General features: G+C 42.8%; 1 protein-coding gene across 6 annotated transcripts in view; it reads left to right on the top strand.

The window, feature by feature from the left end:
• Positions 1–2,024: 2,024 nt before the first annotated feature.
• The window catches only part of bcl9l (bcl9 like), a 124,377-nt gene continuing 111,609 nt past the window's right edge, over positions 2,025–14,792 (top strand). The window contains exon 1 of one of the 6 annotated variants that reach the window (XM_069894682.1): positions 2,025–2,104. The gene's annotated coding sequence lies outside the window, so the exon portion shown is untranslated. Of the gene's footprint in view, positions 2,105–2,791; positions 3,318–4,017; positions 4,106–14,792 lie in introns of those variants that run through there. The other 5 variants (XM_069894684.1, XM_069894681.1, XM_069894686.1 and 2 more) reach the window with 5 other exon arrangements.

Below are 14,792 nucleotides of genomic sequence, written 5' to 3'. Positions count from 1 at the left end.
ACTCGATCATAAACATTGTTGTCTCCACTTGTGCTTCACCCCACTCCACACCCTGCCCTAGAACTTGAAACATGCCTGTTTCTTCCTGGATCTAATGAAAGCCCTTCATTTTTGTGAGAATTATGGGCGGCACGGTTGACATATGGCTAGCACAATGCCTTTACAGCATCAGCGACCGGATTGGAATCCTGCGCTGTCTGTAAGGAGTTTGTATTTTCTCCCCATGTATGTGTGGGTTTTCTCTGGGGGCTCTGGTTTCCTCCCACCATTCAAAATGTACCAGGGATGTACGTTAATGGGGTTTAAATTGGGCAGCACAGACTCATGGGCCGAAATGTCCTGTTACCGTGATGTCTGTCTAAATTAAAATTAAATTAAATTCTGTGAAATTCAAGGAAGCAATAAAGACTACCTCATTAAATATATTTAAGACAAATTTAGATAGATTTTTTGCATGGTGGGAGGATTAATTTATGGGGAAAAGGCAGATAAGTGGAGTAGAGTCAGATCAGCCATGATGTTTATAAATAACAGAGAAGGTTTGATGGGCCAGGTGGTCTCCTGCTTCTATTTCCCATGTCATCAACTTGAAATACTGATTCTTGTTTTTTCTCTCCACCCTGAGTATTTACATCACCCTGAGTATTTCCACCACTTTATGTTTATTATTTCAGATTCCAATCGTCTGCAGTTTCTGCTTTTCATTCATTTTCTGCGACCCTACAAATATTTACATAAAATAAGGACCTCTAATTCCTGGGTGTCAACATCTCTGAGGATTTGTCCTGGAGCCTCCATGTCAATGCAATCATGATGAGGAGTTTGAGATGTCACCAAAGACCCTCAAAAACTTCTACAGATGTACCATGGAGAGCATTCTGGCTAGTTGCAACACTGTCTGGTACAGAGGTGCCACACTTGACAAGAGAAAGCTCAAGAGGCTTGTTAACTCAATCTGTGACATCATGGGCACCAAGTCTTCACTCCATTGTGAACATCTACAAGAAACGGTGTCTTAAGAAAGCAGCCTCTATCCTGAAGGACCTCCACCAGCCAGGTCACTCTGCTACCATCGGGAAAAAGGTACAGGAGCCTGAAGGCGAGCACTCGGCACTGCTTCTTCCCCTCTGCCATCCAATTCCTGAATAAACAATGAACCACAGACACTGCCTTACTTTCTCTTTTTCTTTTCTTTGCACTATTTTTTATTTTTTGTAATCATTTACATAAATGTTTGCACTGTGACACTACTACAAAACAATGAATTTTGTGACACATTCTTGAGAATAAATTCTGATTTGAAATTTGGTCACAGTGCCACTGACTTCCCAAAACAGCGATCTTGCACTGAATTTGTTCATTGAGCTGAATAAGAGAGTTGACTGCAATTTAAGAAAGGAATGACTTGGATGAACAAATTGATTTTCATGATCTTAAGCTGACAAAACGCTTTACAGCCAAATCAATTAGTTATTGTGGTAATGTAGGAAGCATGGCAACAAATTTGTACCCAGCAAGTTCCCACAAATAAGGTGATAATGACCAGATAATCATGAAGTCATGTGAAGTGTGAGATTAAACAATAGTTTAGAAACGACATGTATTAACAAAAGTTGAATTTGAACTAGAAAACCTCCTGAGGTGTCTGAAAGGGATTGTCATCAAACGAAAGGATACTGGCAGAAAGGAGACATCAGTGCAGGTGACCAGAAACTTGGTCAATTTAAAGAAGTGTTTTAAGAGGACAGCAGTGTTGCAAATGCTAGCATTTGGAAGAGAGATCAGAACACTGGAAAAGCTCAGTGGATCAAGCAGCATCCTTGGAAACTGTGTAAGCAACATATGACTCAAAGCCCTGCATTAAGACTGAGGGTAGATTGGCTGTATAATAGAGCAAGCAGCATGGGGGTTGAGAGGGAGGTATAGATAACTGATAGGCCATAGGTGGTGTCTCACCTCCCACGCATCATCACAATACTCTTATACCACTATACTTGCAATTTTTGCTCTCAACCCTCAGTCCTGAGGTGGGTTTTATATATCTTAAAGGACTAAAATTAAGGTAGAAAAAAAAACAGGTTGATGAAAGGAACTGACCGCAAAGGTGAGTGAATTTTTTTTAACTAAGGATTAGGAGTTCGCTTCGCCCAGTTTACCTCTGATTATGAAGGATAGAATGGCGAACTGTGTAAGGGGCAGAATGGGGGTGGGGGGGACCCATAGAAATTCCGACAGTCCGTCAGAATGATAGAGATGGCAAAAGGCAGGGCCCTGGAAGGACGGGAATGTTAAAACTGAGATACTGCCCAAATGGAAGCCCAGTGTGAGATGCAAACTTGGGGTGCTGGGCAGAAACGGGACAGAAGATTTGAATGACCCAAAGTTTACCGAAGGGAAGACCATTCAGGATTTGTTGAAACAGTGTAAAGTCAACCGAAACACTAAACTTTATCAGTAACTAAGCTGAGGCGAATGGTAATTATAAAGATTGATATTTGACATAGAAAATACGTAGCCTCTGCTCATTTCTGAGTCAAATATAAGAACAAGGTTACTCTAGTTTCGGACAATTGCCAGGAATTACGAGACAGTGGCGAGGGAGCAGAGTTCTTCCCATTATTTTATTAGAGGAACTTTGTCTTTCTTTCAAATTTTGTCATGGAATATTTTACACATCTACTGACGGCCTCGGTTCAATGTTTTACCCGAAGGACGTCACCCCTGATAGTTCAGCCCATTCACGTCAGGTTTGCAAGGACTGTGCTTGAAGACTTTCAGGGAGTTACAATGAAAACGTCATCTTGATGGGGCTGCTCTGAGTGTATCTGTGCAGTCGAGAGTGGATCCAGTTGCTGGACTCGGTTGGGTGTGTTTAGTGCGTTGAGTATGAGCTGAGAATGCTGTCCTCGCTGTGGCTGTGCTGAGTGCTGGTGCCGCTTGGAGCTGCTGTGGGAGGGAGCAGGGACTCTTATTGTGACACGGCGGCTCCCTCAGCCCCTTCCTCTCGCTCATCCATACTCGCTGCCGTTTGACAACAACAGAGAAGCAGCGGCGCCGAGAAGCGGGAGGGAGAGAGAGAGAGAGAGAGAGAACGAGAGAAAGAGGGAGGGGGCTGTTCTCGAGGTTCGGGTGAAGGATTGTCTTGGATGTAAGGTGGGGGCGGCAGGAGGAACAGGGACGCCGCCGCCGCCACCACCACTACTACTACCGCCGAGTTGTCCCCGAGCCCGGGGCCCCGTTCATGGGCCACGGGAGGTGGAGGAGGCCGAGGCCGCGCTCAAGCAGCAACATGAGGCGACTTGCCACCGGCGCTCCAGGTAGGTGTGGGTGCGGGGAACCAGGTGAGGGCGGCGGGCTCTTTGATCGCGGCGCGGTCGGCCGGCAACATTGTATCGGCCCGGGCGGCCCGTTACTTTGTTGCCTTGTTGTTAACCCTTTGTCTCCGGAGCTGTCGCGGCCGCGCTTGTAGCTCCCGTGTGAGCGGATCCTGCCCAGAACCCCGCTCACCTTTCGGCCTGCGGGACCTTGTGTTCGTTTTATTTTTCGGATGCAAAAAATAAATGTAAAGCTATGGAGTATTTGTTCACGTCGACCGCACATCACCCGGGAGATGGGCCGTCACTCGTTCGTCGGACTGGGGGAGAGTTTGAGGAGGGGGGTGAATGATTGACGCGAGGTGAAGCCAATCATTAGTGGATGAATCCCGTTGGCGTGCGGGATGTGGCCAATCAGCGAACGAGGGCGGTGCAATGGCCATCAAGCGTGGCTGCGCGAGGGGGGGTGGTTGGGAGTTGTAGTCCTATCCGGAGGTCCGCTCCACACCTGAGGGGTGATCTCTGATTTCTACCAGGCGGTGCCTTGAAACCAGCCTAGCTGTCGCGAACTGCGAGCGGAGGGCAGGCGGGATGGGGCGGTGCAGGGGTGGGAGGTTTATCGGCCTTTGGAATCTGTGAATTAGAAATAGGCGAGTGCTGGAGAGACGTGACCAAGCAGTCCCTTCAAGCCTCCCGGGGAGCTCGTCACACAATCCATGTGGCTCGGTGTAATCACAGTTATGCAGGTCATCAGCAACTGATCTGCACACATGATGATCCCGCTTTAGTACGTGAGTATCTGTGAAAGCAATGAGGGAGAGGAGAAGAAACAGCCAAGAAAAAGTTGTTTTGAAGTATAGACACCTCGGCAGCTGAGTAGCAATGTTTTCTGTACGAAAATTCATCGTTGTTATTTGAGTGATCACGTTTTGTGTGAAAAGTGGCAGTGGAACCAGTTTCCACGACGCTGGATGTTCTGAGGCATTTTTAACACTTTGTTTTTAAAAAAAAAACATTTCCTATATGTACCATGAGTGCTTGAACACTCAGTTCATCAGGACTCATCACTGACGTCGTCAGATTTCCTTGGCCTTGCACAGGGGATATGCACCCAGAACAAGGGCTCACAAACAAAAGCCAGATAATCTGAAATAAAGTCAAAAAATGATTAAATATTCCTCAAATGAGGCAGCATCTATGCGGAAAGGAGCCGCTGACCAGTCATTAAAATAGGAGGGGGTGATTCATGTCATGGAGTGAAGTCTACCATGTGAGCAGTGTTGTGGTCTGAGGAGTAGGTAGTTTCAAAAGGTAACGATTTTTCAGGACCACAATGGATATTGAATATAAAATCAGTGGTTTTCAAACTTTTACTTTCACTGCTCTAGACCCAATTGTTCCTGAAATATTTTGCTTGAGAAATATTGTCATTGGCCCATTTCCTTTGGAGTTATGAAACCGTGCACATAATGAGTTCATTAGGTAGGATTAAAACAGTGGTTTTCAAACTTTTTCTTTCCCCTCACATCGCCTCTTGAGTAATCCCTTACTAATCACGGAGCACTTAAGGCGGTATGTGAGGGGAAAGAAAAAGTTTGAAAACCACTGGAATAGATTGAAGTGTGCCAAGAGGAATACTGGCTGATACACCAGAATGCAGGTCTACAGGTCACAAGACCAGGTTTGCAAGCTTGCAGGAGATACAAGGAAGTAGTTCTTTCTTGAAGAACAGATTGTGTGAAAGTATGCTATTATGAACAGATTGAATGGAAACCAGGAACTTCAGCTGAAATTGGAATTCTGGATTGCTGTATGGTGCATTGTACAAAGTACGCTGAGTTTTTGTTCCAGGTGAACCAAGCAGGGCTGAGTGGAGTAATATGCTTGGAATGTGGAATGATGTCAAACCTGGTTTGCAGAGTGTTCAAGGCATCTGTCAGACCCCAGATATTCTTTAAACCATCTGAGCTTAATTTAGATGTTCGGAGAGCATCTACTTCCTTGTATCTCCTGCAAGCTTGCAAACCTGGTCTTGTGACCTGTAGACCTGCATTCTGGTGTATCAGCCAGTATTCCCCAAATGTTGATATGTTTCAGATAGATATGCATCAAATTTATCCAAATATACCTGCAGCAAGCCAGATCATACACAAACATTCATGGGATAATTGGACAGACCTTTGAAAGGGAATCAGCTTTTTTGGAGTGGCTCGATAGGATTTTTCCAATATTGCACATCTCAGCATTCAAATGGTTAAAAGTTGGCTTTTAAAAGTAAAGTATAAATAAGGACATGAGAAATCAGATGCATTTATATCACTGCTATTATGAATGCAACATATCTTGGTGTAATTTTCAACCAGCAAAACTTGTTAAAATGTAGTCTCAGTTGGGATATTTAAAAGGAATTTGGGTGTTTTGTTCCATGTGGAAATGAGGTTGTGGCACAGTGCACTGAGAATGTGGATGAGAGTTTTGGACCAAGTGAAAAGAGAGGAACAATCTCTAATTTATACACAAACTCTGCACAGACTGTTTGACCCATATAAATTGTCCACTAGACTTGCCTAACAATGCAGCACTCCCTGAAATACTAGTATTTATTGTAGTATTATATTCCAATAGTCGTCAAGTATGTGGAGTTGGGATGCAGCCCACAGCTTTGAGGGAGCCTTGGATGCTATGTAGGATGGTTTCTGTACTGTTGAGTTAGTTAGGCTCTTTACTGCACTGAAGGATTACAGCTCTGGTGATGTGATATGGTTAGCAAACACAGTAAGTTATGTAGATGAGAGCAGGAAGTGGCAAAGGGACATAGCTTTGCCCACTCCTGGGCTTGTATCACAAATGAAGTTCATTGTGGCAAAGTATGAGGATAGCTACCTTCTACATAAGAGAGACAAAAGTGAATAATTTTTAAGTGTTTAAAGACCAGAAGCTGTAGAGGAACAAATTATTCATAAAGTACCTCAGAGTATTGAATGCAAAGCAAAGAATTTCATCTGGTTGTTTACACATTTGGTCTGACCCATCTGGAATATATACATTTAATATTGGACCTACACCAGAGTTGGCCTAGGGTTTAAAGAGTTAACTTGTCAGGATGGTTTTTTTGTAAGCCTTGCATATAAACGAATTGAACATTTTTTTTCCATGTAAACATGCTAAATATAAATGCACATTGATGTATTTTTTCATGTTCATGGACTTAATGGGGTGATTTTGCTGCAATTATGAAAAAGCATTGATAGGGTAAATAGCAATTCTTTTCTCTGGGGTAAACAGGACAATTATTTTCTGTAAAAACACAGAAATGCTGAAGGAATTCAGTAGGACTCACAGCCTCCATAGGAGGTAAAGATATATCACTGACGTTTTGGTCCTGTGCCCTTCAAGACATGAGAAAAATAGGCAGGTGTCTGAATAAAAGCAATGGCAAGGGGAGGAGCACAGACCAACAGACAAAAGGTGATAACTGTATATGGAGAAGAGGTGAAGTGAGGTGAGAATTGATTGGGGGAGGGGGGGTTTGGCTCTGTGAATGCAGAGCTAAGGTAAAAGAGACGGAAAAGGAAAGAGAGAGAGGTAGAGCTGCAGGACAAGATGCACAGGGAAAGATGGGGGGGGGGGGGGGGGTGGCGCGCTAATAGAAAGCAGAGAAGTCAATGTTAATGCCATCTGGTTGGATGGTATCCATGTGGAATATGAGGTGTTGTTCTTCCAGTGGCGGATGGTCTCAGTTTGGCAGTTCATGAAACCATGGAGAAACGTGTTGCGCCAGGGGCAGAGGGGGCCAGGGCAGATGTGAGGGTAATGGAGGATATGTGGGTGAGGGTCATTTTAAATTAAAAAAAAATTTTCACACTATGAACCATATTAACCAAAATACACACAAACATTTCCCTCATGAATATACAGTCTCATTTTCGCCTCCTCTCTTCCCTCCCTCCTTCCCACCCTCCTCCCTACCCACTAAACATTCAACATATACAATACAATAAACCCATTAAACAATGTCATCACACATTGAAAATAAACAAGAAAATTGTGTCATCTACTTTTGCACGCTGGGTCAGTTCATTTCGTCTTCTTCTCATTCTGTCATTTTAGGGGGTGGAGGTCCACGGTAGGCTCTCTCTGTTGTGTTCCATGTACGGTTCCCAAATTTGTTCGAATACTGTGACGGTATTTGTTAAATTATGTTATTTTTCCTAATGGAATACATTTATTCATTTCTATGCACCATTGATGTACTCTCAGGCTCTCTTCTGATTTCCAGGTTGACATTATACAATTTTTTGCTGCAGCTAAGGCTATCATAATAAATATTTTTTGTGCTTCATCCAAATTGAGGCCTAGATCTTTACTTCTTATATTACTTAGAAGAAAGATCTCTGGATTTTTTGGTATGTTGGTTTTTGTGATTTTTATTTAATACCTGATTTAGATCTTCCCAAAACTTTTCCACTTTCTCACAAGCCCAAATTGGGGTGAGGGCCATGTTGATGATGGTACAGGGTAAGCATGTTATTTATAGAAAGAGATCACCTCTGGAGATCTGGCACTGAAGACCTCATCCTGGGAGCAGATGAGACAGATAGAGGAATTGGGGGAAAGCGATAGTTGATGAGCTCATCGTGGGTACCAAATTAGTCATTAATGTAGCATAGGAAGAGTTGAGGGGCCTTGCCTGTTTAGGCTTGTAACATGGATTTGTCCACATCACTAACAAAAATGCCGGTGTATCTGGGGCCCATATGGGTACCTATGGCTACCCCTTTGAAAAAAGTGGATGTGAAAGAAATTATTGAGGGTAAGAACAAGTTCTGCCAGCTGGAGGAAGGTGGTAGTGGAGGGGGACTGGTTGGGACTGTTGTCAAGAAAGAAATAAAAGACTTTGAGCCCTTTGGTATGGGGGAATAGAGGTGTAGAGTGATTGAATATCTATGGTAAAGATGAGGCGGTCAAGTTCAGGGAACAACTGGAAATTGTTGAAGTGATGGAGGCTGTGTGAAGTATCCTGGATTTAGATTGTGGGGGGGGGGGGGGTGGGAAACAAAACTGAATCAAGGTAAGTGGATACCAGTTTTATGGGGTAGGGCCATGTTGACACAAAGGGTCTGCTGGGGAAAATTGGGTTGTGGATCTTGGGTAGGAGGTAGAATGGGGCAGTATGGAGCTGGTCAACATTGAGGTTGGATGCCATGTGAGGGAGAAGACTAGAAGTGATGAGTTCAGATAGTGCCTGAGACAGTGGTTTGATTTAGTTTTGGTGGGGTCCTATAGGAGGGGTAAGTCAGAGGAGGTGTCTGAAAGTTGCTGTCAAACTTCGGCCAGATATCAATGCACCAGACCACAACAGTGCCACCCTTGTCTATGGATTTGATGGTAAGGTTGGGATTGGTATGAAGAGAGTGGAGGGCCAGGCGTTCCCGGGGGTGAGAATGGAATGAGTGAGGGGAGTGGTGAAGTCGAGATGGTTAATGTCACGGCAGCTGTGGAAAATATGAAGGTCCAGAACAGGCAGAAGAGCTGTCTAGAAGGAGGAAAAAGGTTTAAAGTGGGAGAAAGGGTCTTATTGTGTGGGGGGGGGGGGGGGGGGTGGAGAATTCTGTTTCAGGAGGAGGAAGATTTTTTTTCTGGCGCAGGAATACCAAAGCTAAGGACGTAACTAAATGTGTGGTGGGGTGCTCAGGGATAAAACCAGAAAGCACTTTTTTTACACAAAATCTCCCAAAAAATTGTGAAGGTCTGATCCTAAAGTTCTGAATTCTCTCCATAATCTTTTTTTTCCTCTTTGCTTCCCTGCCCCTATCTGCACCTTTCCTTTCTCATTCATTGATGTTTTTCTTCAGTTCGGCAGGCTTAGGTGACATTTTGTCTGATTACACCTTCTTCAATTTGCCTTGGAATATCTGGCTTTGTTAAAATTCAAATATGTTTATTGGAAATAAGATGAGCATGTGGTAATGCTGAATTGATAGATTGGAGACAGTTGGACCTTGCTGATAGAAAATGAGGCGATGGCAATCAAAAATAGTTTAGGGAACTACATGAATTTAAGATAAATGGTTTAAAGTTTGTTTCACAGTTACCAATGTAGTGCTTGAGTTTTACAACCTTAACACAGCCTGTACCTGCTGATTCAACTCCGATTTCGATGCCTATCTCTAAGATGTCAGAAAACCAAGCATTTTTATTTCTCAACCCCACCACCCTGTGTTTTCCATTCATAACTGATGTTTGGTTTCCTGATGATGCTGATATACAATACAAGTTTTATTGCAATGATTTTAACCTAGATAACAGTTCTAGGCTGTCTTCTGACTCGAGAGCCAAGAGCGTTAACTTCATCTTTGGATCTAAAGAACGAGTTTTGTTGTTATTCCACTGCAGGATGCATCTCAGTTATTTGATCTGTCAGTTTGGGGCACACTGATTAGTTGCAGAATCCCTAGTTGATTTTCCTTTTGGCATTTTTGTGTATTACATTTCTGTTTTATTATAAATGGTATCTGATCAGTACATTTTAATAATCCAACTCCTGATGGCAGCAAGAAACAAATAAAGCCAAAACTGCAATCTGTTTAGCGACGAGTTGGCATATGAATGTTTACATTTGTGCATTACATCATTTATGTTCATATAATCTCATAATTTGATTAATTACGAGATTCGGTTACAAATTGTTGGGGTCCATCAGACTATGAATGAACTATGATGACATCGATCCAGAGCAGGGGTGTCAAACTCAAATTCACAGAGGGCCAAAATTAAAAACTTGGACTGAGTCGTGGGCCAAACTAAATATTTATTGAAAATTTTCAACAACATCTGCATGTTTTCTCTTCTTTCAACATATGTAATGTTAAACTTTTTCTTATTAAAATAAATGTTTAATAATAGTTTTGGTTAAAATCTTTCCAGAAGAAGCATTAACAAATGAGAAATAAAATATTCAATAAATAATATTTCTCTATAGCCTTTAAGCTCCTTTTAAATGTATTTTTTTCACAAGCCAACAAGTCAAAAAATTAACAACTTGCTTCAATGACAAACAGGTTTGTCTTTTAAAATGATGAACATAGAGTCTGCCTCCCACCTGTGTTGAAAGGTCCTGTTTTCTGTCTTTTGTTTGGCCATTTTCCGTAAGGGGTTTATTACATGTGAGTTGGACGACAGGTCGCAGATGCTAATGAAAGTAAAGAGAGGAGGTGGGGGCGATTAGCGGGCTGATGGGCCGGCGCCAATGCATTTGCAAACCATTCTGGGATTTGTAGTATTCGCTGTGCATGCGCTATTCTGGCGCGGCGGCCAGCGGGCCAGCTCTCATACATATTTGATATGATCTTGCGGGCCAAATATAATTATATCACGGGCCAAATTTGGCCTGCGGGCCTGAGTTTGAAATGTGTGATCCAGAGTAAATGTTTCAGTTAATCCCACAGAGTCTGAATAAGCAATATTCAAATCATCTCACTGATTTGGGTAAGAAAGAGCAATTCTGGAGTTCGTGCTCCACTTTCTCTTTTCCATTCACATGATGCTCAGATTTGTTGATTTGGGTGTATTGATGTGATGGACAAATCCATCAAGTTGGAGTAGTATTCTTTGAGTTTATTATTTTTCTTGCCTTAGATTCCAGAATGAAGACAGTTAGATCCTGATAAGCCCAGGTGGGATTTCTCCATTCCATTCACCTGCCACCTCCCCCTCCGCCCGGTTTTACTAACTTGTGTTCCCTCTGGTTCAATAATGCTAAAATTTTAAATGCCTATCCATGTGATTTGAGTCCTTTCACAGTTCCTTGGGACCCAGTAACTTCTTTGGGTCCTCCATTCTTGGCATCTTGCAGATCCCAGTAGTGCCTTTCTTTGCCGTATTGTGAGCTGTAGAATTAATCCCTAAAATAGGTTCAGTCCTGTGCCTCGCTTGTTTTAGGACTCTTCTGAAAACCTGCCTCATGGTGCAGAGTGAAATTTGTATGATAATATAATGGTGATGTGGTTTGGGATCTATCAACTTTATGTAAATACAATAAAAGTGCTGGAATTATTGAGCAGGTCAGGCAGTGAATATTGAGAAATACCTCAAATGCCTCTCCCTTTACAGCTGTTGTCTGATTGGCTGATTATTTCTGACATTTTTTTTGTTTATAGTTTTGCTTCTGTAAATGCAAGTTTTTGATAATGAGTTTATTGTCATATACATAATTACAATGTACAAATGCAATAAAATTGAAGCCAAACAGGCACAAAAGTATACATTGAACTACCCCAGTATAGAAAGAGATAATATAAACAGAAATGTAAGTGGGATTTCAATAGAGGAAACTGGTCCTTTCGTTGTCTCAGACTAGTTTATAGTTAGGGTAGTAAGGGGAGGATCTTAAACTTTGAGACACTGGACTTCAGACCTGAGGTAGCATAGAAGAGTTATGTCTAAGGTTATGATGTTGGCTGTATCTTGAGGCAATGCCTCACATGGATGTCTTCAATACATGGGCAGTAAGATCCCACAAAACACTTGGCTATGTTTGCCACCTTCTGCATTCCTGAGCACTTGAATTTCCAAACAAGGCTGTGATGCAACCAGTCAGTGTACTTTTCACAGGGCACCTGTATAAAATTGGTAGAGTGTTCGACGACATGCCAAATCTCCTTCGATTCTTTGAAAAAAGTGGTGGTGTTATGCCTTCATTTGCCTCAAAGTGCTGAGTTCAGAAGATATTCTCCAATATGAAGACTTTGTTTTTTTAATGATTATACCAGTCATTGAGATGGATTTTTTGGAGGCTTGGCTGAGCGCTTTGATGTTAAGAACGACAGAATAAATTGAAACTTGAATTCATCACACAACCCTCAGCTGGCTCTCCCATTCACCTAAATGACTGACCCTGTCCCTTGTCCACTTTCCTGCCCAATCGTCATGTTCCCCATAACCATTGTGTGCAAAAATCTAGCTACCTCTGCCTCCAATGTACTTTCGCCATAGGATCTACAACACTCGAAGTGGAGAATTCCAAATATTTACAACCATTTCAGTGCAAAAAAAACTTTGTACCTTAAGTCCTTAGTTAGCGTGGCAGTTTGCGTAATGCTGTTACAACACCAGAGACCAGGATCAGGGTTCGAATCCCATGCTGTGTGTAAGGAGTTTATAAGTTCTCCCCAAGTCTGAGTAGGTTTCCTCTGGGGCTCCAGTTTCAAAAAAGGAACTGGAGTTGTAGGTCATTTGGGTAGCACAGACTTGTGCTGCATGCCTAAATTTAAAGTTAAATAAATTTAAATAGTACTAAATGAAGACCCCCCCTCCTCCCATCCTGAGAATATGCTTCCTTTCTGAAACTCTCTGAACAGAATCTGTGGGCATCTAACTTGATATTTCTTCTCCAAATCATGTAGGTTGCAATGAAATTTTGTCAAAAAAAAAAGAAAATTCCTGTGTGTATTTGGCTCAGCCCAGGTCAGTGAGTATATCCTGTGGAACGGTTACAGACCCAGCGTCTCGGGTTCGAATCCAGCGTTGTCTGTAGAGAGTTTGTACGTTTCTCTGTGTCTACATGGGTTTCTTCTGGGTGCTTAGTTTCCTCCCTCCTTTCAGTGAAGTACAGGGATTGTAGATTAATTAAAAATACAACACAATCCCTCCACCAGACACATCCCCCTTTCAGCCTTCCAAAGAGACTGCTCTCTCTGTGACTCCCTCGTCCACTCATCGTTTCCCAATACTGGAGAAACTCAGTAGGTCATACAGTGTACTTACTTTATGTAGCAAAGATCAAGAGACATAAACAACATTTTGGGCGTGAGCCCGTCAACAAGTATGAGGTATGAGCAAAATAAAGCCAGGCACCTGACAAAATGGTCGGAGGTAGGGGCAGGGGGAGGAGCACAGTCCCACAGGAAGGAGGTAATAGGTCGAAAAGGGAGGGAAGGCACACCAGCAAACAAGGGAAGGGGGGGTATAATGTCAATAGAAAGGGAATGGGGAGGAGAGCTAGAAGAAAGAAGGCAGAGAGATGGGGGAAGAAGAGAAGTCTATGTTAATGCCATACGGTTGGAGAGTTCCCAGGTGGAAAACTGGGTGTGGCTCCTCCAATTTAAGGGTGTTTTGGCAGGGCATGAGGCCATGAGCAGACATGTCAGCGTGGGAGTGGGGGCCGCTGGGAGAACCCCGTCATGATGCGGATAGAGTGAAGGTGTTTAGTGAAGTGATCTTCCATTCTGCGTCCAATCGCTGATGCAGTAAGGCCCACAACAGGAGCACCAGTTGTGCAGCATATGATTCCCGTGGATACACTAGAGTTTTGTTGCTTCACTTGGAAGGACTGTTTGGAGCCCCTAAAGGAGGTGATGGCGGAGGTGTGGGAACCAGTGTGGTCCTCCCTGTGGCTGCAAGGGAGGTGCCAAGGGGGTGATTGGTGGGAAACGATGAATGGACGAGGGAGTCACAGAGGGAGCAGTCTCTTCGGAAGGCTGAAAGGGGGATGTGTCTGGTGGAGGGATTGTGTTGTATGTGATGGAAATTACAGAGGATAACATGTTGGATGTGGAGGCTGGTGAGGACAAGGGGAATCCTGTTTTTGTTGCAGCTGGGGGCAGAGGGGGGTCAAAGCAGATGACTGAAAATGGAAGAGATGTGGGTAAGGTTAATTGGTGTGTTTGGGGGTCATGGGCTTGTGGACTTTAACGCTTGTTATTGTGCTCTGTTTCAAAGACTCTATAAACACTATAGATACCTAATAGTTGTGTCAACCAAACCTGCACAATCTCAGTAAGACATTGTTTCTTCTGTACTCCAAATCCATTGCAATAAAACCTAATGCACCATTTACTGTTTGATTGCTTGCTTTTTTTTTGTCCTTCATGTTTACCTTTTGCATCACTTTATGCAAATATTTGCTGCTTATTGTCATTTGGAAACATATTCTGCTTACCAAGGCATATGCCTTGCATTTTCCTACGTATTACTCTAGCTTCCATTGTCTAGTCCAACCATTCTCAACAGGCCCCTGGGGGCCACAGCATATTTAAGGGGTTCATGGACTGAAATCACAATTTTTTTTTTAACGTAGTCTGTAGGAGAGGAGTTCAGAAACCACCTAAACTTGATTGCTTCACCTATGCTCCAGAACCATGAGAAATACAATAAACACGAGGTTACGTATGATACAATATAACTGGATACACAGGCTATATATTACACCTCAAAAGTTAAATAAATGGGACCCAACAGTATCAGACAGATGTTTTCGCTGTAAAAAGGAAACGGGAACAACAGTTCATGCAATTTGGACATGTGAGAAAGTGAAAAAATTTTGGGAAGATCTAAACCAGATACTAAATAAAATCACAAAAAGCAATATACCAAAAAACCCAGAGATCTTCCTCCTAAGTAATATAAAAAACAAAGAATTTGGACTCGATTTGGATGGAGCACAAAAAAGATTTGTTATGATAGCCCTAGCTGTAGCAA

The sequence above is a fragment of the Narcine bancroftii genome, chromosome 8 (genome assembly GCF_036971445.1).
Source record: "Narcine bancroftii isolate sNarBan1 chromosome 8, sNarBan1.hap1, whole genome shotgun sequence".
Classification (NCBI taxonomy): Eukaryota; Metazoa; Chordata; class Chondrichthyes; order Torpediniformes; family Narcinidae; genus Narcine; species Narcine bancroftii.
This window is presented reverse-complemented; position numbering and strand designations above follow the sequence as displayed.